We start from the raw sequence: 25111 nt of genomic DNA on the forward strand, positions 1-25111 counted from the left end.
GCTTCAACCCTAACCTCTAGACTAAAACTACTCAATTAACATGATTAAAACTAAGATTAAACTAAAGCGAATCCTAATCATGAAACTAGTTAAGGAAATCAAACTAATTCTATCAACTAAAATCAAACATGAAAATTCAAAGTAAAATCCAACAAATTCAACCAAAAAAGATTCAAAATTAAAATCACATAACAAAGCATAAACTAATTAAACAATAAGAACAAAGATAATTAAAGAGACAATTAAAACAAAAGAGAGAGAATTATACCTTGAATTGAGTTGAATGCATTCGAAAATTGAGGAACACAAAACTAAAATGAAGAACAAAAAGGCTAAAAATGAAGAACACAAAACTGAAATTGAAATTCGAAAAATGGAGAACGAAATTCAGATTCTAAGCTACGAATTTGTGTTTCTAATTAATCTAATCTATCCTACACTACTCCTAAATCGTTGCTCTCTAATCGCAGCCAAGAGCTCGACCTAAAACACCAATCTCCCCCCCCCCCCCCGTCAATTCGCTGCGCTGCTGCTTAAATAGAACAGACACGGTGGCCGGTGCGGGCGCACCGGAAGGGAACTCCAAATATTCAGTCCAAGGCAGAATGTTTTCGAGTGCAAGATTGGTGAGTGTGAGGGCGCACCCATTTGGTGCGGGCGCACCGCTGTGCGCTGCTAGATTATGCTCGTGGCCTGCATTGTTGCTGCGATGATCTTGTTGTGCTGCGTTGGTGCAATACGATGATGCTGCTACGATGGGTTACGATTGCTTGGTGCTGCGATGGTGCAGTGATAGGCAACAGTGGATGCGTGGCTGTTGCTACTATGGGCATTGCTTGGCTCGTGTGCACGTTGCTTGGCTGCCGATGCTCATCGTCTAGCACGAGCTTGGTTCGTCGCTGCACGTTACATGGATGCCGCTGCCCATCGTCTAGCACGAGCTTGGTTCGTCGCTGCACGTTACATGGCTGCCGCTGCCCATCGTCTAGCACGAGCTTGGCTCGTCGCTGCACAATGAACAAAATCGTATAGCATATCAACAAAATCGTAAAATATATTCTAAGATCGTCTAGCACGCTAGAAAATCGTATAGCACATTATTAAAATCGGAAAACGCATTATTAAACCGGAAAATCACATATTTAATTCGTTTAACATTTTTGCAAATCGTCAAGTCATTTAAATCATCGTCTAAACCAAAAATCACATTATTTAGCACGTTAACACTCCAAATAACCATATGCTATGAAATTGAGCATAAAAGACACATTTATAGCGAAAACGGCTAGAATACACGCAAAACGAGAGAATGATATGATTAATGCAAAAACGCGACAAACGAACTAAAAATGATAAAACTAAGTAAAAATAATAATAAAATCCTAATAAAATGAAATGAAATCCTAGGCTAAGAGCGACATAAATGTCGCTCATCAATGCTACACGCATAAACACTGGCAAAGAATCAAGCAAGACCCTTTGGAGTTAACCATTGATAAGGACGAGCTATAGAGCATCGTGTTTTGAAATGGCAACATGGATTGGAGACCATGAGTTGTTGCGTGGGAAATTAAAATATTAATTTCTATGTTCTAAGATACAGCTGGAAAGTATTCCACATATCTGTGAACTGCTTGGATAAGTAATTCCAAACAAAGCATCGCTAGCAACCTATAAAGTTGAAGTAAAAGTACTTATTGCCTATGAAGCAATAAAACAGGGTTGTTTATGTTAAAGAGTTCTTCACTGAACTTGGGTAGATCACATGTCTGCTGGCTTGATGGTTCTTCATTGAAAAATGCGTAGAACCACTCTTGAAGCAAGAAAAGACTAGATCACAAAATAAACATACTCAAAAGATCTTATCATCTATCTCGAAGAACATTCGATGAAAAGGATATTAAGATTGGCAAAGCATGATAACTAAACCTATGCAACAAGTCAGAAACAACACTCACATTGTGGCACTGGAAATCAAGCATAGCTTTGAATTCCATGAACTGTTTTAAAGATGGGTTTGAGTCCCATGGTTGTAAAACATTGGGGTTGAACATTTATCATATATGAAATGTATTTTCATATTCCATTTAATCTTGGTTTAGTATTAAATGATGAGTCCCTTCAATTTGACGAAATATTCAAGATAGACTGTCAGGACCAGTCCTGTGACTAAGAAATGTCTATCAAGTGAACTTGAATGTCAAAGGTTGAAAATGGTCCCTGGTTGGAGTTTTCTATAAAATTGGACGCATAGAAAACGTTAGACGACTAGAATGCAAGATGACTAGTAGTTCTGTTTCTTGAACTATGTAGACATGGCAATGTCATAAATCATTTGCATAGATACTTACTTTGGGAAGACTAGTATCGGACAGACCTATGAAACTTTACTGTAAGAGATGAAAATCTGTCATAAGTAAATTTTATTAAAATTATTAGACACTAAATCCTCAATACCTGAGTGATTTGAGATTACTTGTTTGAGAACTGGTTGCTTTGACGTTGACCAACCGTCGCACCGTAAAAGGAGGCCATAAAGGCAACGCTCAGGTAATCACCTATCAAACGAAGTCTAATCTCAAGATCGCAAGATTGGGATTGTCCTCCCATAAATCGGGATGAGATGCTTAAAAGTTGTACAAGGCCACTCGGAGAGCTAGAAACTGTGAAATGCATGGCCGTGCTCAGATGAATCATAGGCTATGATTATCTGCTTATTTGATCAGTTGAACTCTGAAACCGAGAAACACCTCTGAACATAATAAGGATGACAACTCTTACCTTATGTTCAAGAGCAAGCATCGAGCGACAAAGGAATTAGGAAATGCACACTTGTCCCTAAGGACAAGTGGGAGACTGAAGGAAATAATGCCCTTGGTCCAAGTATGCATTCAATGTTAAGTCTAATAAATGCGGTTCAGTATTAATTAACAAGTTAATAATTCAGTGAGATCAAGTGAGCTGAATGCCTAGCTAGAGGCCGCTTCAGTTCAAGTGGAATTAATGATATTAATCCACAGCTTACTCTTGACTGAACCCATAGGGTCACACAAATAGTACGTAAACGGATCAAGTATTTAATGGCATTAAATACTCTATCTATGGATATTCGGAATAGACGGATCTTGGTTTCAGTGGGAGCTGAGATTGTCACAAGCAAGTGAATACTCCGGAAACGATGATATTGCCGGAAACGGAAATATGGATCGTATCGGAAATATAAATATTATCCAAGTCGTAGATGTTGCTGGAAACGGAAACATGGTACGTATCGGAAAATAGTATCGGAAATGGAAATATTGCCGGAATCGGAAATATTGCCGGAAACGGAAATATTGTCAGAATCGAAAATATTATCGGAATCGGAAAATAATTCCGGAAACGGAAATATTAAATATTTGTTCGAAACGGAAATTAATTTCGGAATCGGAAATATTAAATATTGTTCGTATCGGAAATGAATTCCGGATTCGGGAATTTAATCGGAAGCGTATCGTACGAATTAGCATCGGACGAGGCCCGCTAGGCGAAGGCCCAACACGAAGCCAGGCCATCGCCCAGCGAGCCAACACGCACCATCGCACGCCAAGCCTCGACCAGGCCCAGCGCAAGGCCAGGCCCAGCCAAGGCCTGGGGCGCGCGCGAGAGCACAGCAGCAGTGGGCCGAGCGCTGTGCGCCTAGCGTGGGCCGCAAGGCTTGCGCGGGTGTACGGTGCTCGTGAAATGCTTGTGCGGGAATCCTAAAGCAATCGGGATTCGAAATATGATTAAATCCTAAAACTATTAGATAATGATTATTTAATAGAGTCCTAGCAGGATTCTAATTAAACTAATTAATATCCTAATAGGATTATAATTCCTTTTCCATACCTCTATAAATAAGTGCCTAGGGTCATAATTTATAGACACGATTGGAGTATTCAAAGGGTAAGTTTTTGAAAGAAAATTCAGCCACTCTCTTGCACTAATAGCCGAAAATTCCTAAGCACCTTAAGGGCGATTCTAGTTGGTCAATCTTGAGGCGGATCCGGACGTACTGTGGACTATCTACCGAGGGACGACACTTGGAGTCTTAAAGACTTGTTCTTGTTCGGTTCGGGCGTAGTTAGGGAAGGCACGCTACAAAGTGTATGCATCTATACTATGCTAAATGATTATGTGTAAATAATATGCTTTCCTGGCTTTATGGTTTTCCGCATGATTTATGTATTGTCATATGTATCATAACCTAACATGATGGTTTTTATCCTTAAAACCAATTTGCAACCAATAGGTGTTAACCCATTCTTGCAAATCAACAAAATTTTAATTTTGTTATCAAAACATTGGTTATGTTTTATGGCCTTTAACCATCTGAAACATTTGAGTCTATATATGGCCTCTAACCATTTTAGGGAATCTAGGTTTCGTCATAGCTTTCTTACAAGTCACAAACTCATTCATCAACATAATAGTTTGACTGCAAGTTGTGGGTTTCTTTACTGTCTAATAGAAGAATCTCATAGTTTCATTGACCTGAACTATATGTTTCTTCACTATCTAATAGAAGAATCTCATAGTTTCTGTGACTTGAACTCTATGCCTACTTGGGTATAGAACATCAAACAATAGAATATCAACAGCCACTTGAAAGTCCTTTGAATATTCCGTTCTCCTTGAAGCACTTGTAAAGACTTCTAAGAGATGTCTATTCTTTAAAGCCACTTCTAAAGTCCTTAAGAATATGTGTTCAGATTTTCTGAAGAACTTCGAAAAGCCTCCGGAATGTCCTTTTATGTTTGTTGTTCGCCTCGAAGACTTTCGAGGTCTATTTTCTCCCACTTGTCATTTTGGAAACGAATCTCCAAAAGAACATTATTTCGAGCAAACAAACATTATGTTCTCAAAAATTCGTGGTAGAAACAATACCCTTGTGTCTCATTTGAATAAATCACAATGAAACATATATCTATACTTGGGCCTTAGTTTGTCAAATGACAAACACTAAGCTCCCACTGAGTTTAGCAACTCCTTAGATATATAATTATTGAAAAGATATTCTGAAATTACTTTTCAAAAGCTTTGAGGAATTTGGTTTAGTTTGGTGGTAGTTGAGCATTTTGTTTTTAGAAATTATAGGAAAAGTCTTTATGATTCATCATTGATCGAATCAAGTACTGATTGACTTCGATCATTCCAACGTAGATATGCCATATCTTATGGAGCTAGATCGTGAAAATTACAACACACAATCATTGATGATTATTCTTGACTTAAGTAATCATCAACATGATCTGACCTAGATCTTTATGATTCCTTGCCAAGTGGATTTTATACTTTTGAATCTTTGAACTAGCCAAACAGATTCAAGTTTATATCACTTTGAGTAAATAAACCTATATTCACTCAAATCCATGTGAAATAATTAAGTCATAAAATCTTTCTTTAGCTTTGAACTCTATTGTCTAGGCGTTCTAACAATAGTTCATATCTTTTGTTACTTTCAAAAAGTAAGACTAGCTTGTCTTGAATGATCTAGAAATCAATCAACTTTCAAAAGTCCATCGAAATAGAGCTTGTGATGTTAACTTGTTGACATAGTCTAAGCAACAATGCCAAAGATTAGTGGAACTCAAATCAAGGGTTTGATTTGAACCTAGTAAAGTTTTTATTGTTAAAGAGTTGTTTGTTTTAATCAACCATATTGACTCAACCCGTAAATGACCATTTCATTCAAATAAACAAGCAAACATTGTTTTTGTTCTTCTGAATGTGAGTCTTTCTGTGTTTGAAACAGAAATTTAGGTATGCTGGTTATGGAACAAAATAGCCATTAAGTTCCAGCCTTTGAAAGGACTTAAAACAAACTAGATGACCCTACTTAATGTAGCATTGCCATGCTTCATTTCCACTTGTAGGTCATTAGTGTAGCCTAGCTTCCATTGTTTGAGTTATTTACCGAAGTAAGAACCTCAAGCGGTATATGATACCAAGGAAGTTTCATTGCTAGGTCACTTCTCTTTAAACATAAACTTATAGGAAGAAACGGAATCGTAAATTCCTTTCATTTGTTCCTTGTTTTCCTATTTCTTTTACCCTTTCTAATAGCCTTAAGAATTGCATTCTCTAGTGTTGACTTTTATACTTTGTTTAGACATGTCCAATGTCACTCCAACAAAGTTCTTACCATTTATGTTGAATATTCTGTTTCAACTAGATGATCTTACCAGAAGCTTCTAAAGATCTCTAAGCATCGATCTATTCGAATGTCTAGGGACAAGACTCATTCGAGAATTAAATGGACAAAGATGTTAGGTTGTTAACCATTGGTAAAGCTGAGTGTTTAAACTCAATGCTTTACGATCTCAAAACTACATTGTATTTTGAATTCACAAGCACCAATCGGTTTGGCATTCGACTTTGATACTCGAAAACAACCATAAAAGTCGCTATAAGAAACGTACATTTTAAATCGCTCATTTTCTCTCATTTCCGTGAATCGTTCTTGGATTCACTACCAATCGAGGAAATTTACTGTTACCTTTCTAAAAGGATTTACTGCAGTGCAAGATATTTAATTATAACCAATAATTAAAACATTCATTGAAGCATGCAAAGTCTAAACATTTATCATGAATAATAACTTGAAAATTAAAGCAATCATGCAATTCAAACAAGTTATTAGCATTTTATTCGAATTTATTGTTCCGGCAGGTGTGAATAAAATGATTCCAAGATCCTAAAACCATTGAAGAATTAAGCACATTATGTATTTTGACTCAATTCTAAAACATTTTAGGTAAGCAAAAACTTTTTGCTAATAGTCTAGAAACTAATCTTGGTTGATAGGTACGTCTAAGAACCTATCGATTTTGCCACGACATAAAAGGACTCCTTACTTATATCGTTGAGTTTCACCAAAACTAACATGTACTCACAATTATTTGTGTACCTTACCCCTTTAGGACCAATAAGTAACACCTCGCTGAGCGAAAACTATTACTAGATTGATGTAAAGGATATCCAAGTAAGTGTTTGTTTTGGCATGGCACCTTTTAACTCAATTTTTAAGTTTGGAACTTAAGGCTCTTACTATGTTGGTTAGATTTTAAGTGAACTAAAATCCTTAATCATGCAACATAATCAAGCCACAATCTCATGCATAATTAAGACATATTTAAATAAATAACTTAAAGCATGCATAAGATAAATGTGATCTAGTATGGCCCGACTTCATCTTGAAGCTTCAACTTCAAAGTCCGTCTCGAAAATGGAAACTTCGTCTTGAATTTCACCTTGGGAGGCGCCAATTTCTCCAAATAGGATAAGCTATAATTAAACTAATTACAACTATTTGATGGTACGCAGACCATATTTAAATTGAAAAATAAATTTGGTGCATTAGACCAATTACATTCAAATTAATTGTACGCAGACCATATTTCCTATCCTATTTGGGCCATACTAGTCACTCCATAACCTGCAAAACAGTACATATACAATATATACCATTCATCCATTCATTATCAAGAATGGCCCACATAGCTGGTTAGTGCATCACATTGTATCCATCATATAAACATTTGCAGCAATTAATCAAGGGCACCAATAATCTACCAATTATTCAGTCCTTATTAATTCTAATAAAGTTGTTTAACCTTAAAGGATTTGTAGACCTAATCAAGAGTTTATGACTAAAAAGGGCTCCCACTTAAACCAATAAATTCATATGCTTTACTAATTTTAAACATAAAAATGTATTTCTAGTCTAACCGGAAACATACAAATTTAATTAAAATTTAAAGCTCATATAAATTTATAATCGAATCCATTAATTTAATTTATTTCAGTTGAATTAAACGAATTTAAATTAATTCAAGATTTAATTTTAGTAAAATAATTAGTATAAATGAAATTTATAATAATTATAATATTCAAAATTAAAATCCAAGAAAACAATTTAAATTTCGAATTTTAAAATTAATTTAAAATCGTTTTCAAACTGAAAATTAAAAATTAAATTCAAAGCGCATCAATCGGGTCAAGACGAGGCCATGGGCTTGCGCCCATGCCCTGTCGAGTCCACGAGGCAGCTCGCCCCTCACGAGTGATCGCAAAGCAAGGCATGAGCAGCTGCCACGCGCAAACGCAGCAAGCCGAGCCACGCTTGCGCGCAGCATCGCTCGCTGCTTCGTAACGCAGCAGTTGCTTGGCGAGGCTGGGCGAGGCAGCGCTCGTGCTACGAGGCACCCCTCGCTGCCCGCGCGCGCGCGCCTGCCATGCTCGCTCGTCTTGCTCCTTCGCCCACACGCCCATGCATCATCGCAGCACTCGACGCAAGGCAGGGCTGTTGCCTTGTGCTCGCGTGCTACTCGCCTTGCTCGCTGCATTTGTACCACATGGGCGACGAGCTCCCTTGCTCGTCGTCACATGCCCGCACTATACAACACCCCTTAAGGGTAACACGTAGCGTCCATTGCTTTGTGCGTGCAAGTTTTATGAGCGTATTGCATAAAAATTAAAAATTTTATTTTCAAAATTAATGACAAATTAATAAATCATATTAATTTCATCATTTTAGGGCGAAAAATCGAAAATTTATTAATCAATTAATTTCCGATTAACATGGATTCAAATCTAGGTCATAAAAATTTGAAATTTAACATAAATTAACAATTTTTATGGTGGTTTTTAATCATAGGCATCTAATTAAATTATTAATTAATTATGAAAATCAAATCAATTCTAAATTATTCGAATTTCAACAAATTAATCATAATTACAAATTAGATTGCATAATTAACAAGGCTGGGCATTCAAACTTGTTAAACATATACAGTAGGTCAATCAAAAAGTCAAGATTTATCAACAAGAATCGCAAATATTTAATTTAACATCTTAAATTTACAAACTTTTGCGTTCGAAAAACTAAAACCTCCGAAAAGTCATAGTTAGGCTTCTAATTTGGGAATTCTGGGTTTCGGCGAAAAAAAAATTTTTTGTCAAAATTTTAGAATGCCTTTTACATGCGGAATTGACACAAAAATCACTCGATTTGGTTGAGTAACGAACATTCTGCCGAAAACTGCGTACATATAATTAAATAAACGCAATTTGCAATTAATTAACAATTACGAAAATTAATCACCCCTTTTAATTCCTTGCAAATTTTGTAATATTTAACCATGTTTATGCAATTTAGATTATGAAAATAATAAGAGGCTCGTGATACCACTGTTAGGTTATGATACATATGACAAAACATAAATCATGCGGAAAAACCATAATGCTAGGAAACATATTATTTACACATAATCATTTAGCATAGTATAGATGCATACACTTTGTAGCGTGCCTTCCCTAGCTGCGCCCGAACCGAACAATAACAAGTCTTTAGGACTCCAAATGTCGTCCCTCCGTAGATAGTCCACAGTACGTCCGGATCCGCCTCAAGCTTGACCAACTAGAATCGCCCTTAAGGTAGCTTAGGAATTTCAGCTATTAGATGCAAGTGTATGGCTGATTTTTCTTCAAAAACTTACCTTTAGAATACTTCAATCGTCTGTTAAATATGTGACCCTAGGCCTATATTTATAGAGTTTATGGAAAGGAATTATAATCCTACTAGGATATGGATTTATTTAATTAGAATCCTATTTAAACTCTAATTAATAAATTTAATCTATTAGGATTAGGATTTAATCATTGCACGAATTCCGATAGGATCAGGATTCGTTACGAACACGAGTGTCGCACGACCACGAGGGACGCACGCACACGCACCCGCGCTGGCCTTGCGGCCCACACGAGTGGGCGTTGTCCCGCAGCCCACGAGCACACGCTCCAGCGCGCGCGCCTACGGCCTTGCGCTGGGCCTGGCGAGGTTGTGGCCTTCGTGTTGGGCGCTTGGCTTGCTGGGCGCGGGCCTGGCTTCGTGCTGGGCCTTCGTCTGGCAAGCCTCGTCCGATGCTAATTCGTACGATGCGCTTCCGATTAAATTCCCGGTTCCGGAATTCATTTCCGATACGACCAATATTTAATATTTCCGATTCCGGAATTAATTTCCGTTTCGAACAAATATTTAGTATTTTCGTTTCCGGAATTATTTTCCGATTCCGATAATATTTCCGATTCAGACAATATTTCCGTTTTCGGCAATATTTCCGATTCCGGCAATATTTCCATTTCCAATAATATTTTCCGATACGTACCATGTTTCCGTTTCCGGCAACATCTACGCCTTGGATAATATTCATATTTCCGATACGATCCATATTTCCGTTTCCCGTAATATCATCGTTTCCGGAGTATTCATTTCTTACTTGTGACGATCTTAGCTCCCACTGAAACCAAGATCCGTCGATTCCGAATATCCATAGATGGAGTATTTAATGCCATTAAATACTTGATCCGTTTACGTACTATTTGTGTGACCCTACGGGTTCAGTCTAGAGTAAGCTGTGGATTAATATCATTAATTCCACTTGAACTGAAGCGGCCTCTAGCTAGACATTTAGCTCACTTGATCTCACTGAATTTATTAACTTGTTAATTAATACTGAACCGCATTTATTAGACTTAATATTATATGCATACTTGGACCAAGGGCATTATTTCCTTCAGCTTCAACTTGAGTCCATTCTCATTGGGAATGGTCTATTCAAATTCCATAATGGTGCACATCCTGTACCTACAACCACAATCACCAGAGACAACACCACTTCTCCTAATCCGGCTCACTCTACGTGGGTTCGACAAGATAAGTTGTTATTTGGTGCATTGCTTGGTACACTTGAATATAATATTGTTCCTCTAGTATCTCGAGCCAACATGACCAAAGAAGATTGGGATATTCTGGCTCATTCTTTTTCTCGGCATACTCAGGTCCATGCCAAAATAGTGAAAGCAAACCTAAAGTCCATAAGCAAAGGTATGCTGATTATTATTGAGTTAATGAATGCTATTCGAGTTTTTGCAGTGGTGCTTGATGAACCTTAGAAACCCGACGATCCGATTGAACGAGTGCTTGAGGGTATTCAAGACCCTAACTATCAAAGTGTCATAGATGCTACTAGTAATCGTGATTCGCTCGTTATATTTGACCAACTGCGTGAGAAATTACTTCTCAAAGAGGTAGCCCTTCACACTAATGTCACACCTTCTTTATTGCCCGCTTCAGTCCATGCAACCTCCACTCACACCTACACCCCAAAACCTCCCTCTTATGACAACAATGCTTATAACTACTACAACTCCAATAAGGTAGGAACCAACTACAAAAAGAATACCCACAATGAGAAACCTAAAGGGCAGGGATATCTAGGGCGCTGTCAATGGTGACACACACATGGCTACTCCTTGTACCGTTGCCCCATATTCCAACAGAAGTTGCCTGGTGCTAAGCCTACCCTGCCTCCTCAACCACCTCCGTCTACACTATCACAAGCTCACATTGCCACAACAAGCAACACCGTGTCTCCCTCTTTTTGGCTTCTAGACACTGGTGCATCCCACTATGTCACTCATGACTTGTCCAACCTTGCTCTTCATCACCCATACGATGGTACCGAAGAAATTGTTATAGGTAATGGAACTAGGTTTCCTATTTCCGACACATGATATCTTTCTCTCTCCACCTCTTCCTCAAAATCAATTAAACTTTCTCATGTTTTATGTGCTCCTCATATGGCTCGCAACATTGTTTCAATTTCCCGATTATGTTCCGATAATAATCTTATTGTGGAGTTCTCATCTAATTATTTCATTTTGAAGGATAAAATCACGGGGAAACATATTATCCAGGGGTCAACTAAAAATGGAGTACATGAGTTGTCCTCTCCTTCCAATATTCTAGCATTATCTATCGCCAAAGCTCCGACAATAGATTGGCATCATCTCTTGGCCAACCATCTGTAGCTATTTTTAAGAATTTTTTTTCAGAATTTATTCTTCATGTCTCTATCCGGGGCTACTAGAATTACTCCAACATCCTCAAATGTGGCGTATTCTTAAACGTAGCAAAATATTTGCATGCAAACTCAATCTTCTTCACATACAAATGTGGAGTCTCACTATCAAGCTCCTGTAGCTGTCTTAGATTGGAAAGCTTTCAAGGCAACATTCTAAAGTCCTAAAAACACACACTTAAGAGTCTCCTAATCGTGTTCCCAACAAAATTCAACCTCCAAGGGGAGAAAACAGTTTAAGTTTGTGGAGCCATACAATTTCAATGCACAGGTACATGCTTAATCATGAATCGTGATGCAATTAATCCCATAAAGCAAAACAAAACATGATCAAACTTGAGTACATACATGCACAATAAATACTTCACACATAACACTTAATTAATGCAGACCTAAATTAAATGCCCTTCTTAATCTACCATTTCTGACTTAGAAATAGGAATAATTTTCGAAATTAATTTAATAAATTAATTCAAATATACGCGAAATTATTAAAAATTAAAATCGAAAATTAAAATAATTAATCGAATAATTTAATTAATTAATTCGATTATTTTCCGAAAATAAATAAATAAATAAATTAAATAATTCGGAAAATTAAATGTTTTTTTTTTTGAAAAATTCGGAAAATCCGAATAAATAAGATTTTTTCTTTTTTTTTTCTCTTCGAAAATCCGAAAGAAGTCCGGAAAAAAATCGGAAATGTTTTTTTTTTTGAAATTTAATTCGACTTTGTTCGAATTTAATAAATCCGAAAAATTTATTAAAATAAAACCGATAAGTTTTCAAATAACTTAAAATAAATAGTTTTTGAATTTTCAAAATATTGAGTACTCAAAATAGCATTTTGACTTTAGGAAAACAATTTTCAAAAATCCTAAAGTTTCGCAAATACCACTTTGTAGTATGGATTACTACAAAGCAGCCTTAGTCTCCTGATTACCACTTTGTAGTATTACTTACTACAAAGAAGAACTGAAACTAAGCTCTAGTATACCACTTTGTAACACCCTAATAATTCCTTACTTTTTATAAAATATTTTCCAACTTAAACAAAGGAATTACCAAGATATTACCGCCACCTGATAATGGTTAAGGCTATTTACTAGAATTACGCAGCGAAATTAACTAACTTTCAAAACGTATTAAATAGTTAATGGTCAATTATCGACTTGGAACCACTAAGGCCCAAAACCAAAGCATTAAATAGTTTAAAATCCATTAACTATAGTCTAAATGAATTAAGTAGTCATGACTAGAAAATAAAAGTAGAGTTTATAAAGTACGGAAGAGAAATAAACTCTCAAACACGAATCCCATGATAACTTCTCCCGCAAGTTATCTCTACAAACCTGTTTTATTAAAATCTACTCCCCAACAACGCAAATGCAATGATGTATCATCATAGGGTCATTAAGGCGAAGGCCATGACCAGAAGATATGAAGCACGAAGTCAGTAAAAGCTGAGTACGAAAAAGCTAGAATAACATTCTATTCTAACATGCTTCACTCAACGAATTAATAATCCACATGCAAAAGCCAATTAATAAACAAGTAAACATGGAGACAAGACTCGACACTTGACACGACTCTTGACTCACAGTTTAATAAAGAATTAGCTTCGAACGGGTAAAATAAAGTATCCTCAAAAGGAAAGAAAAGGGTGATGGGAGCCAACCATACACCAAATAAAAATAACTCGGACTCCTACCGACAGTCGGGCCATACCGACAGAATTCCAATTCATAACAGCATAAAAAGTAGAATGAAACAACGTCTTGTATCATTCAAGGAGTACAAGTTTTCCGGCAAGACTCCCCCTATTGTTCATACTCGAGGTATATACGCTCCAAGAGTTTTGAAGCTCATTCGGGTTGCACTTTACGTTAATTAGTATGTTATGTTCAAGACTCAACCCATAGACATAACTCACAAATAATTCAACAAGTACACCAACACGTAATACAACAATGACACTTCATTTTAATCCTTTAGGACTTGTGATCAAACATAAGACTCAAGTGAAATTACTCCCATTGTTCCTTCTCAAAAACACTGTTTGAGATAACCCGACATTGCCTATTAACAAGCGGGGTGTGCCCTTAGCACGAATAGTCCTTAGTTCAATTCACATAAACTCTCTAAACGTATTCTACAATTGCGGTAGAATAAACAATGCACTGCGGCAATATTCAATAGGCTCACTGTATGCTAGACATCCCGTACTATAGCATAATCATAATAACTTGCATGCGCAACACTCATACATGCATACCAACTTGAACAATATGCTTGACATAATTCAACGATTATAAAAGTCCATAACATGATAGTTCAACAGAATCTATAAAGCATAATTCAATTCATAACATGCTCGTTCACATAGATTCAATAACAATTCTCACATGTTTGTCTACACATCAACATGAATTCCAACACATAAGTTCACATGATTCACATTCAATATACTTCATTAAGTCCTCAAGGGATGGGTGGTCACCCTAGTCTTGTACGTACCTGGAATACCTAAGTACGGGGGCCACTGTGCGAATCACGACTCACTAGAAATCAACTCCTATAAACACAAAGGAGAAACTTAATTATTATCCATGTTTACTAAATTTCCAGCAACTATTTAAGAAACTAAAACCCTTGGTTTAATTAGAAATTAATCGTTATTCGTTAAATTAATAGTCTCAAATAGTCAACTCAAGTCCTAGCATAAAAAAAATTGACTTTTTGGCCTTAAAATCATTAAAACTAGCACTTTAAAACTTCATAACAAATCTTTGATCCCCATAATTTAAATTGTCATTAAATTATGTGAATCAATCGCCTAATCAATTGGAATTAAAATCCTAATAATAGGTCATAATAAAAACCATGTTTTGTCCTTAAAAATTGACACTTTATTATTTCATTAAATCTGAAAATAATAATTTCAAACATTAAAATCAATCTCATCAATTTAAATACGACAATAATAAAATACGGTGTTCATAACCGTTCCCAGCAATTTAAATAATCCAAAATAATTAAATAATCAAATATTTTTAAAAACGGAATTCGGAAAAGTTAAAAAGTATACGGAGTTTGATTATCAACAATAACACACACACACAACACGGGTGTGTTGCGTGTGGGGAAGTGGAACGAGCAACAGAAGCACGAAGCAGCATCAGCACGAGCGCTAGGTAGGGGCGCGAGGCTCGTCGCAGCAATCGTGTGCGGGTGCGCTGCGAGCAGAGGCGAGAGGGGCGAGCGACGCGAGGGAGTGAGGGAGTTTGTGTGCGTGAGGCACGGGGCAAGGCAGCACTCTTCAAGGGCATGGGCGATCCAAGCTCGTGGCTTGCTTGGGGCCGAAGACAAGGGCGGACGAAGGAGAAGAGAGTGCCGCAAGGGAGGAGAGAGAGAAATTACTGCAGCAGAATTTTAGAACGTTCATAACTTCTAATCTATAACTCGGAATCGATCAATTCTTGAGGCAAAGTTCAAGAACTTTTCGAGAACTATAACTTTGAAGAAGAGATATTTTTCTGAAAACGAACGGAAGTTGGAGAAAAATGGCCAAACATAATCGATGAAAGAAAGAGGAATTTAGGGTTAGGGTTTTACTTTTAGGTTTAATGAATAATAGTGAGGGATTTTAAGGGTAAGCACCTATATTTATAGGTTTAGGAAACTCTAAGATGGGTTAGACTTTAGGATTCCCTTACGGGTTTCATAAAACATAAGATGGGCTTGCTTAATTTGTTTGAACTTGAACTTGGAATTGAATTGGGCTAGATTCATTTAAAACCGTTTTACTTTTGAAACCCAATTAAATTCCCAACTTGAAATAATAAATTCGTCTTTTAATCAATTAAAATAATAAATATTGTAATTAATTAAAAATACATTTAAATAATATTTAAATGCGGTTTAAATTCTAAAAAACATAAAGATACTTTATAAATATAATAAAATAATATTTATAAATACAGAAAAATACGAGGTATTACACGGGCAGCGGCTTCAGCAGTGTCGAAGGTGCCTAGCCAAACACAGGAAGCTTTAATCTCAACTGCCCACTTGCCGCAAGGCCTTTGTCGAGCTCCTCTGTTATTCTCCTCTATTTTGAATGGGGTTTTTAACTTTTTTTTTTATTTTTTTCATCAGTTATGGAGGAGAGAATCAAGGGATTATGTGTGTGTGTGTGTGTGAACTGTTACAATTTTCGCAAGATGAAAAAAGTGCTTGATATACTTTCCTGGTTTGCTGGAGTATTTTTTTTTTTTTTTTTAATAATTTGATTTTCAACTACCAAGGGTAAAATGAACTATTCCAAAGGGGACACCAAAAGTGTGATTACGTTATTGCTCCTCATCTCTTCACTTATATAATAGAGATACTAGAATTAAGCCCGTGCGATGCACGAGTCAATTAAGTAAAAAGAGGGAATTGATAATTTATATATTACTTTGTACTTTTTTTATGGGGTAAAATAGTGCATATTAGCTAGCATTATATAGAGCAATGGTAGTTGACTCCTAATTAATTATGTATCTCTTATTATCTTTTACCGAGTCTTTATTTATTTATTTTAACTCCTAGCAAAATTTATCTCTTATTATCTTTTTACTGAGCCTTTATCGAGTCTTTATTTCTCTGATTCATGCCATAATTTATCTCTTGTAGAGTTTTACTCAGTAGTTGTTCATTATCGACTATGTCGCCTATACCAACTTAATTGGCCGTTATTTAATACATGGGAATTCGTCTTCATCATATTCGTATATTCAAACACGTAATAAACCTAGAGTTTTACGAAGAACAAACCTCAATCGTTTATACGAAAATTACATATGCACACAATTTATTAATTAAGAAGCAATAATTTGTCATTACTTGTTAAAAAAGAAATGATAAAATCATACTGTTTTGGACAAATTCTATTTAGGGTCGAACTTGTCTTAGGGTGGTGCTAACAATCGTTCGAGCAAGATAATAACGAGATGACAAGAATAATATGATTGAGCAATAAGAGTGTATTATTAGCAAGTAAGCGTTATATGTTACAAGAAGATCATTCGAGGCTTTATATAGCCTTACAATGAGACGTAATGCACAAAAAGGCGGCATAATTAAGCCATTAATGCTCCCTCCCTTAACCTAAGCTTCTATTAACTATTGTTGTAACCGATGCCGTCTTACATAGCCTTTGTAGGCAAGTTGATCAGTCACCCTTCATGCCTTGCTGGCTGCTATGTATACTCCATGGTGGCACATTTAAGCCACGTCACTAAGGAGGATATTTTTCCCCCTAACAATTGTCCCAAAACCCATTTTGAATTTCTTCCGGGAAGTTCAAAAGAAAAATGGATTTTCATTTTCGAAAAAAGGGAGGAAATAACCTCCTGCTCTACCAATGACCGGTGTGATTATAATGACGGTCTCGAGAAGCAAACGATCAGTCACTTCAATAAATACATGCCTTCACTTCCACTTCCTCACGCTTCCTCTCTCTCTCTTCTCAACTGCAAAAACCTGGAGTTCTTCTCTCTCCAGAATTCAGGTAACCACCATTTTCTTCTTCTTCTTCTTCTTCTTCTTCTTCTTCTTCTTCTTCTTCTTCTTCTTCTTTTCTGGTTTTCTGGTTTTTCATCCTCCATGTCGCAAAAAATGGGGACCAAATCGACCCGAGCAAAAAACAAGAAGGTTGTAATTGAGTGCGATTTGGACGGCAGACCGTTGTTCCGTCCGAGAAACATCCTGGACAAAAAGAATGCTCAGGCGGCGACCTGGGGAAACCAAGATGCGGCGGCGCTGAAGGCTGAGTGCGGGTTCCCACCGTCGGCGGTGATTCACTTGCCGTTGCCCGATGAACGGGCCGATTGGACATCAGACGGCTGGGTCTGCTATTATGAGTATCCTTTTAAAATCGGGTACACCTACCCCTTTACGCCGCTAGAAAGGGGTGTCTTGAAAACCCTAGGAGTGTCGCCGGCGCAGTTGATGCCGCAGGTCTGGCGTGTCATGCACCTTGTTGACCACTTGGCTGGCAAATTGGGGATGGAATTCCGAGTGGAGGACCTAGTATACACTTACAAGGTCCGAAACTACGGTGCCGGCGGATATTTGTTGCATGAGAAGGACGAAAGGAAGACTTTTCGGGGTTCGGATAAATCCAACGACAAAGGGTGCCCCGGTTTTTCTTTGTAGAGTTCGCGAGTTTGGGGCCCGACTCTGATTTCTTGACTGGGGAATGGAAAGCCATAGGTATTTTTTGTTTAATTTTGTGTAATACCTCAAAATTTTTAAACTCGATTTATTAAAATTAAATATATTTATTAGCTTGATTTCGTTTTAAATAATTACGAATAATCGAATTTCGTTAATTTAAACGATTTTACGATTTATTTTTAAACGATAAATTTATAAACGAAAATTTATTTATTTTTCGTTAACGATAATTTTTATAAGGAATTATTTTAATTAAACATTTCTATTTTTAGTAGTTTCCAAAAATAGCAATAATTTCATAAATTTTGGCCTAATCTTGCGAAATTACAAAAATACCCTTGAAAGAGAAAAATTCCATTTCTCTTCTTCTTCCTCCCCTCCACGTATGTTTCCCACTCCCCTTTCCTTGAAATCTGACTACATTCATGCCTTGGGGACCAAGGACTTCCCCTTGTTCATCACTCTACCTATTTACAAAAACTGATTTTTGTTCAATTCAATTCCAAGAAATCAACAGAACACAAAATCAATTCTCCTCTCCTTGATTCAAACCACCACCCACGACCACCATCTTCCACCACCATATTCACCATTATCGACCACCACCAACCACCCAGAACCACTCGACTTCCGCAACCACCACCGCACACCCACCGTAGCTCCCTGCTCTCTCTCCTTCCAGGTCACAAACTCCCCTGCCCGTCCCTCTTTTCTCTTCGCTGCACCACACCCGCAGCCACCAACTCATGATATTTTAAAAATAAAATAGGCGAGCTACTTCTATTTTTGGAGGAGAAAAGAATTTAATACGCATGTTTAAATTAGAATTAGAAGCCATGTCTTTTAATTTTAAAACAAGGACACTCTTGTCTTTTCCATCATTAAAACAGATCTCCAAAGCCTATAAACATTGGTGATCACCCTTAAAATCGCTCACAAATATTCATTAAACACAAAAGCAAAATCCTAACTCGAATTCTCTCTTTTTCTGTCGAACTTTTGTTTGACCTTATTTCACCTATCTGCGGTAGTTTTTAAGCCACAGGTTTCTTCTTTAAAGTTGTATATATTGAAAAGTTATTGAACTGTTCCTGAAGAATCGTTTGATTGGACTATAGATTAGGATTTTGGCTGTTTCAAAATTCTACATCACTATTTCAACTTCTTCTCTCCCCTTGTAGCACTAGAAATCTCCTCCTATAATAATTTAATAAACTATAATTAATCACCTATTAATTAAATTTCCAGAAATATTATTAACTTTAAACCATCATAAATAATATGAAATTATTAGTTTTTAGGTTAACTAATTAACCTAATTGATCCTTTAAAACCCTAACAAGAAAATCAATTTAAAACATGCATTAAAACTCTAAAAAATAAAGCTTTTATACTTTTAATATAATCTGAAAATTATAATCAATAATATAATTAGAAATCATAATCGTAATAAATACATAATTTGATTTCTAATTATAATTAACATAACTAATCTTTATTTTATATATAAAACTTAATTAAAACAATTACATAAAGAAGAAGGGAGGAAGAGAAAGATACCTACCGGCACAAGGGCACGACGACGGTGGCTGGATCGGAGGCCGTGAGGAGGGGCAGCGGCCTGCTGGGCTGGTGCTGCTCGACCTATGTGGGACTATCGTGCGCGGCAAGGGGAACAGAAGGGGAGAGAAGAATTTGAAATAGGACTGCAAAATTTTGAAACGGCCTAACTCCTAATCTATATTTCGAAATCAAAAAATTCTTGAGGCTAACATTCAATGACTTTTCAAGATCTACAACTTTGAAGAAGAAACCTTAGGCTAAAATCGATCGCAAGTAGGGGTTTTGAGGGTGATCACCTATAAATCTTTATAGGCTTTGGGGATATGATTTAATGATGGAAAAGACAAGAGTGTCTTTTTTTTAAAATTAAAAGACATGGTTTCTAATTTTAATTTTACTTGCGCATTAAATTCTTTTCTCCTCCAAAAACAAAATTAGCTTGCCTAATTTATTTTTAAAATATTTTTCTCCTCGAAAAAATAATAATAAGTATTTCTAATTAAATAAAATACATTTAAATAAATACTTAAATGCAACTTTAATTTAAAATTCTCTTAAAGATACTTTATAAATATGATAAATATATTTATAATTTAATAAAAATTTGGGTATTATAATTATACTTATTTCTAATCTCGTTCAATCGATTTGTCTTAAGAATTTAATCACATTATTTAATTTAAACCTAGTTTACACTATATTAACACTTAGGGTTTTGTGAAATTCGTTTGATAGAGCTAAACCTAGAGCTGTCAATTCTTAACCCGAACCGTTGAACCCGCTGGATTAATCCGATCGTTAAGAACCAGAACCGTTAATAAACCGTGAGCTAGAACCCGAAATCCGATCCGATCCGATAATATTCAACCCGAACCATCTCGAAAACATTAACCCGATTAAGATCCGATAACAAACCGTCATGCGGCAACACGAACCGTTTCTACCTGAACCGAATGGACCTGAAAAACCCGTTAATGACTCGATTTGTTTCCATCTGAACTATTTCAACCCGGGAAAACACGTTTACAACCCGAACTGTTTCAACCCGGACTTTTTCAACCCGGACCGTTTACAACCCGGACTGTTTCAACCCGGACCGTTTACAACCCGAACTGTTTCAACCCGAACCGTTTACAACCCGAACCTTTTTTTAACTCGAATCGTTTATTACCTGAATTGTTTCAACCCGAACCGTTTACAACCCGTAATCCTTTTATTTGAGTAATCAAATGTAGAATGTTATAATCTTTAATATATTCTTGGCAATGTTATAAAACTTATGAATTTGTATTATTTTATTAGTCTTGCACTCTTTTATTGACCCATATTCAACTGATTAATCGATTACTAAACTAAATTGATCTAATTCAAATCTTATTATAAGTTATTACCAAAGAACTAATCGGAAAACTATGTAGTTTTAACTAAATCGACTTAATTCATATACAATTGAACTTGTTTGTCTCGTTTTGTTGTTGATCATGTTAGTCTTATTGCAGTTTAAACCGATATGAATATATGATAAAATTATATTTAGAAACTTTACAAATTCATTACATATTAGTTCATCACTATCTATTATTAGTTACTAAGTTATTAGTTAAGGAGTATTAATTTTCATCAATAAATGTTTCATGAATACGAAGTGATGAACAATATTAGGCATTAGTGATTAGTTCATCGTTATCTATGATAAAACTAAGTAATATACTATATACTCACTAACTCTACTGGTCTTAAAATTTTAACACTTTTAAAATTTAGTTACCGTCCTTGTTTCTTAATTAAGATATCCATATTATAATATAAACATATTGAAAATTATGATTTTAGTAATAACTCGATATTGTTTATAATTGTATCCGAATTGACCTGACCAGACATGAACCCGGCCTGATATGTACCCAGCCTGATATGAACCCGACCCGATATGATATGAACCTGTTATAATCAGGAAACCCGTTTACAACCCGACATGCTCCAACCCGAACCGATTTTACCCGACTATAATCCAACCCGAGCTGACCCGACCCAACTATAACCCGATCCGACACAACCCGACCCAATATGACCCGACCTGATTATAACCCGACTCAATATAAACCCGCTAACCTTTTGGGATCGTGTAACATACTTCGTACACAATTTAAGCCTTAAGTCTTAGAGCAACTCCAATTGATACAAAATGGACCTGCTCACAAAAAAATGAGCATGTGAGCAGGTAGCCCACCATGGTACATGTAACAACCCTTCTATTTAAGCTTATCTTAAAGACACTAATTAAATTTTAACCTTAACTAATTATTAAAAATTTCGACAGCATTTCCCTAAATATGGACAACCTAAAATATTATTTAGGGTATTACGTCATACTTCCTTTAACCTGCATCAACTACATCATTCCAACATATAAAAATTTCCCAATACACCATCAGGGTGTTACTGCTACGCCTACTTATAAAGTGGATGCAAAGCTAAGTACTAATAATATTACATAACTAAAAGAATTCAATTAACTTATACACACTTATTAAAGTCTTTCATAGAAGTACACTTCAACTAAGCTCTCAACTTTACTTCACGTGTACCTAAAATTCAACGCCAATACCTGCATCTCCTGCTCACCATAATTAAATGGGTCGTCGCAGGTTCAATTCCAAAGGGGAGAGCAATAAAACAAACACCAAAACAAAGAAAAGAATCAGCAAAGCTGGTAACCACCACTCCACTCAGTAAAATAAATATTAACGAAATCATATAAGCATAAACACGTTAAATAGTACACCAAAGTTCTAAACGTCGTTCTCAAATAATTTTGAATAATAAAATATAAAACAAAATGAGCCTTTGAGGATTTCTAATGGTTTTCTATTTGAATTCTCCTCTAATCGTATAAACCCTTTCTCATATATTCCTAATTCCTTGAATTCTCCATTCTAAGTAGATCCGGGAGCCTCTGACAATCTACTGAACAATAGATAGACCCGGGAGCTAGCCCCCGACAATCTATTTGAGATGTACCCGGGAGCCCCTGACAGTACATTCATTCTTCGTTGGCCAACTATTTTCAATAACCTCTAGTGTGCACACCCCCAAATCTAGCTTTTACGTGACCCGGGAGCCTCTGAACAGTCACACCAGAGATGAGGACGGTTTACCATCTTGCCACATACGACGATAATCAATTCCGAATTGCCACATACGGCGATAATCAATTCCGAATTGCCACATACGGCGGAAATCACTAAATTCTCTAATCACCCTAAGCTCAAATCTCCAACACTCATAAAGTTTCTCCGATTATAATTGAAAGTAATTAGCTCACTCCCATTCAATCTTCCGATTCTATAACTTTATCGCCAATACAAAATATGATATTCGCTATTAATCTAACCCATAAAGTATCACCATTCTCTAATTCATTTACTGATATCAAACATCCACACTATAGTAAATAAAACCAACAAGGCAAAAGTCACATTTTCATATCACCAATACAATAGTTTTATTATAGAAATCTATTAAGAGTAATTCGTAAAACATCTTTGACAATTCAATGTGTATTGAAAACATTAGCTAAACCAAAGTTTAAAACTTTTATAAGAGAGGTTGCTTAATATTGTAAAATGAATATTCATAGATTTGCATTTAAGTCGTTAACACATAAATTCAAAGGTTATGAATGAAAGAGGTGTCCAGGGGTTACCTTGAGCAAGCTCTTCGCGCAATTTCGGATGTTCTATTCCCCAACTCGTTCTTCTCGGTCGGCTTAATAACCATTCTTTACTTCGACAAACAAGAACTCCGAGATATCTATAACTCCACCCAACTTTCTTCAACTCCATACTACTTCTTCATAATGAACCTTACTTGTAGTCTCCAATTCACTTTGTGATTCTAAACCAAAGAAACAGGGGATAGCAATAGCAGAAGTGACAACAACAACAACAACATCGACATCAACACATCAGTAGTGACATCGAATCTCCGACGAAGGATCAACATCACAATTAACACAAAGGAGAGAGAAAATTAAATGGGTAATTTAGGATTTGGCTTTACCTCATTTCAATTGTAAGGGATGAAGGTAAGTATTACTTTTTGGTGAATTTTGTTGGGAAGACTCACAATTTCGCTTGAAGGGAGTAGGCGGTGGAAGGTGGGTGTGGTGGAGGAAGTCTTTGTCACAAGTCTATATTGGACACAAGTGAGTACCAATAGAGAATTTGGAGTACCAATAGAGAATGAGATTTAGAAACCTCGGGCGTGGTGTCGGTGCCCAAACAATAGAGAATGAGAGGAGGTGGGAAGTTAAATTTTTTTTTTTTTTAAATTCAATAAAATTGAACTACTAATTAATCATTGAAATGAACATTTGACAAATATTTAATCACAGCATTGTGGCAACATACCAAGAAGACACGGGGAAGAGGAGAGAGATAAGATACTGAGCCCTATTTTTTTTTATAAAATAAACAATACTCTTTTTATCAAAGGAAAATTAAAACTCTAATTAAGGTAATAAATTATAATTATCATGAAGTTATAATTTGCTTAAAATTTGGGCTATTACAGTACAACAATGACATAAGCGGTTGTTAAATCCTTGTAGCTATTTTGGGCTACGTAGCTCAAAAAAAATATTGCTCAAATAAATAAATTATTAAAATTAAATATTATAGGGAACTACAAAGTATTGTGAGCGATTTCCTTCAATATTGTTTAAAGAACGTCAAATTTCGAAAATGCGCCACTTTTTAACTTAATTCCACCATACCTTCCACGTCAGCATTAAAATCGGTTTTTTTTTTAACAAAGCGGCACTAAACCGCTATCTCAGGTAGCGGTTGACTTAAGTAAACCGCTATCTCAGATAGCGATTTATATATTCCCTAAATCAAAACTTACAGTGAGCTTCTAAAACAAAAACTTAACCGTACCCCCGTTATGTTTTATAGCAAACCGCCATATGAGATAGCGGTTTTGTTTTAAAGCAAACCGCTATCTCAGATAGCGGTTTATAACATTGAACCGCCATCTGAGATGTCTTTGCTTTAAAACGAAACCGCTATCTCAGATGGCGGTTCAACGCTGAAACGGAAAAAAAAATTACTTCTCTCTCCCTTGCTTACGTGGACGGTATGGTGGAAATTAACTTAGAAAGTAACGTATTTTGGGAATTATTGGATTTTTATGCAATATTGAAGGAAATCAGTCAAGTACTGTAGCCCATCAATGTGATAATTTATAATTTTAATCATTTATAATTAAAAATTTAATGTGATAAACATAGCCGCAACATCTTGTAGCTCACCGTTGAAGTTGCTCCAAAGAGTACCCACTCACCCACACAACACCGTTACACAGCTGACAAATTATCA

At 36.1% G+C, this 25111-nt stretch overlaps 1 long non-coding RNA gene across 2 annotated transcripts; it reads right to left on the reverse strand.

Moving 5' to 3' along the window:
* Positions 1-287: 287 nt before the first annotated feature.
* Positions 288-24982, reverse strand: LOC110802701 (uncharacterized). 2 transcript variants are annotated; one of them, XR_008921424.1, is made up of 4 exons: positions 23437-24185; positions 19732-22347; positions 14463-14520; positions 288-1007 (listed from the first exon to the last, which is right to left on the reverse strand). It is a non-coding gene; the product is annotated as an uncharacterized lncRNA (long non-coding RNA). The 2 variants fall into 2 exon arrangements; XR_002537282.2 differs by lacking the exons at positions 288-1007; positions 14463-14520 and having other exon boundaries at positions 22081-22347; positions 23437-24982.
* Positions 24983-25111: the final 129 nt, after the last annotated feature.

The sequence above is a fragment of the Spinacia oleracea genome, chromosome 5 (genome assembly GCF_020520425.1).
Source record: "Spinacia oleracea cultivar Varoflay chromosome 5, BTI_SOV_V1, whole genome shotgun sequence".
NCBI classification, from domain to species: domain Eukaryota; kingdom Viridiplantae; phylum Streptophyta; class Magnoliopsida; order Caryophyllales; family Amaranthaceae; genus Spinacia; species Spinacia oleracea.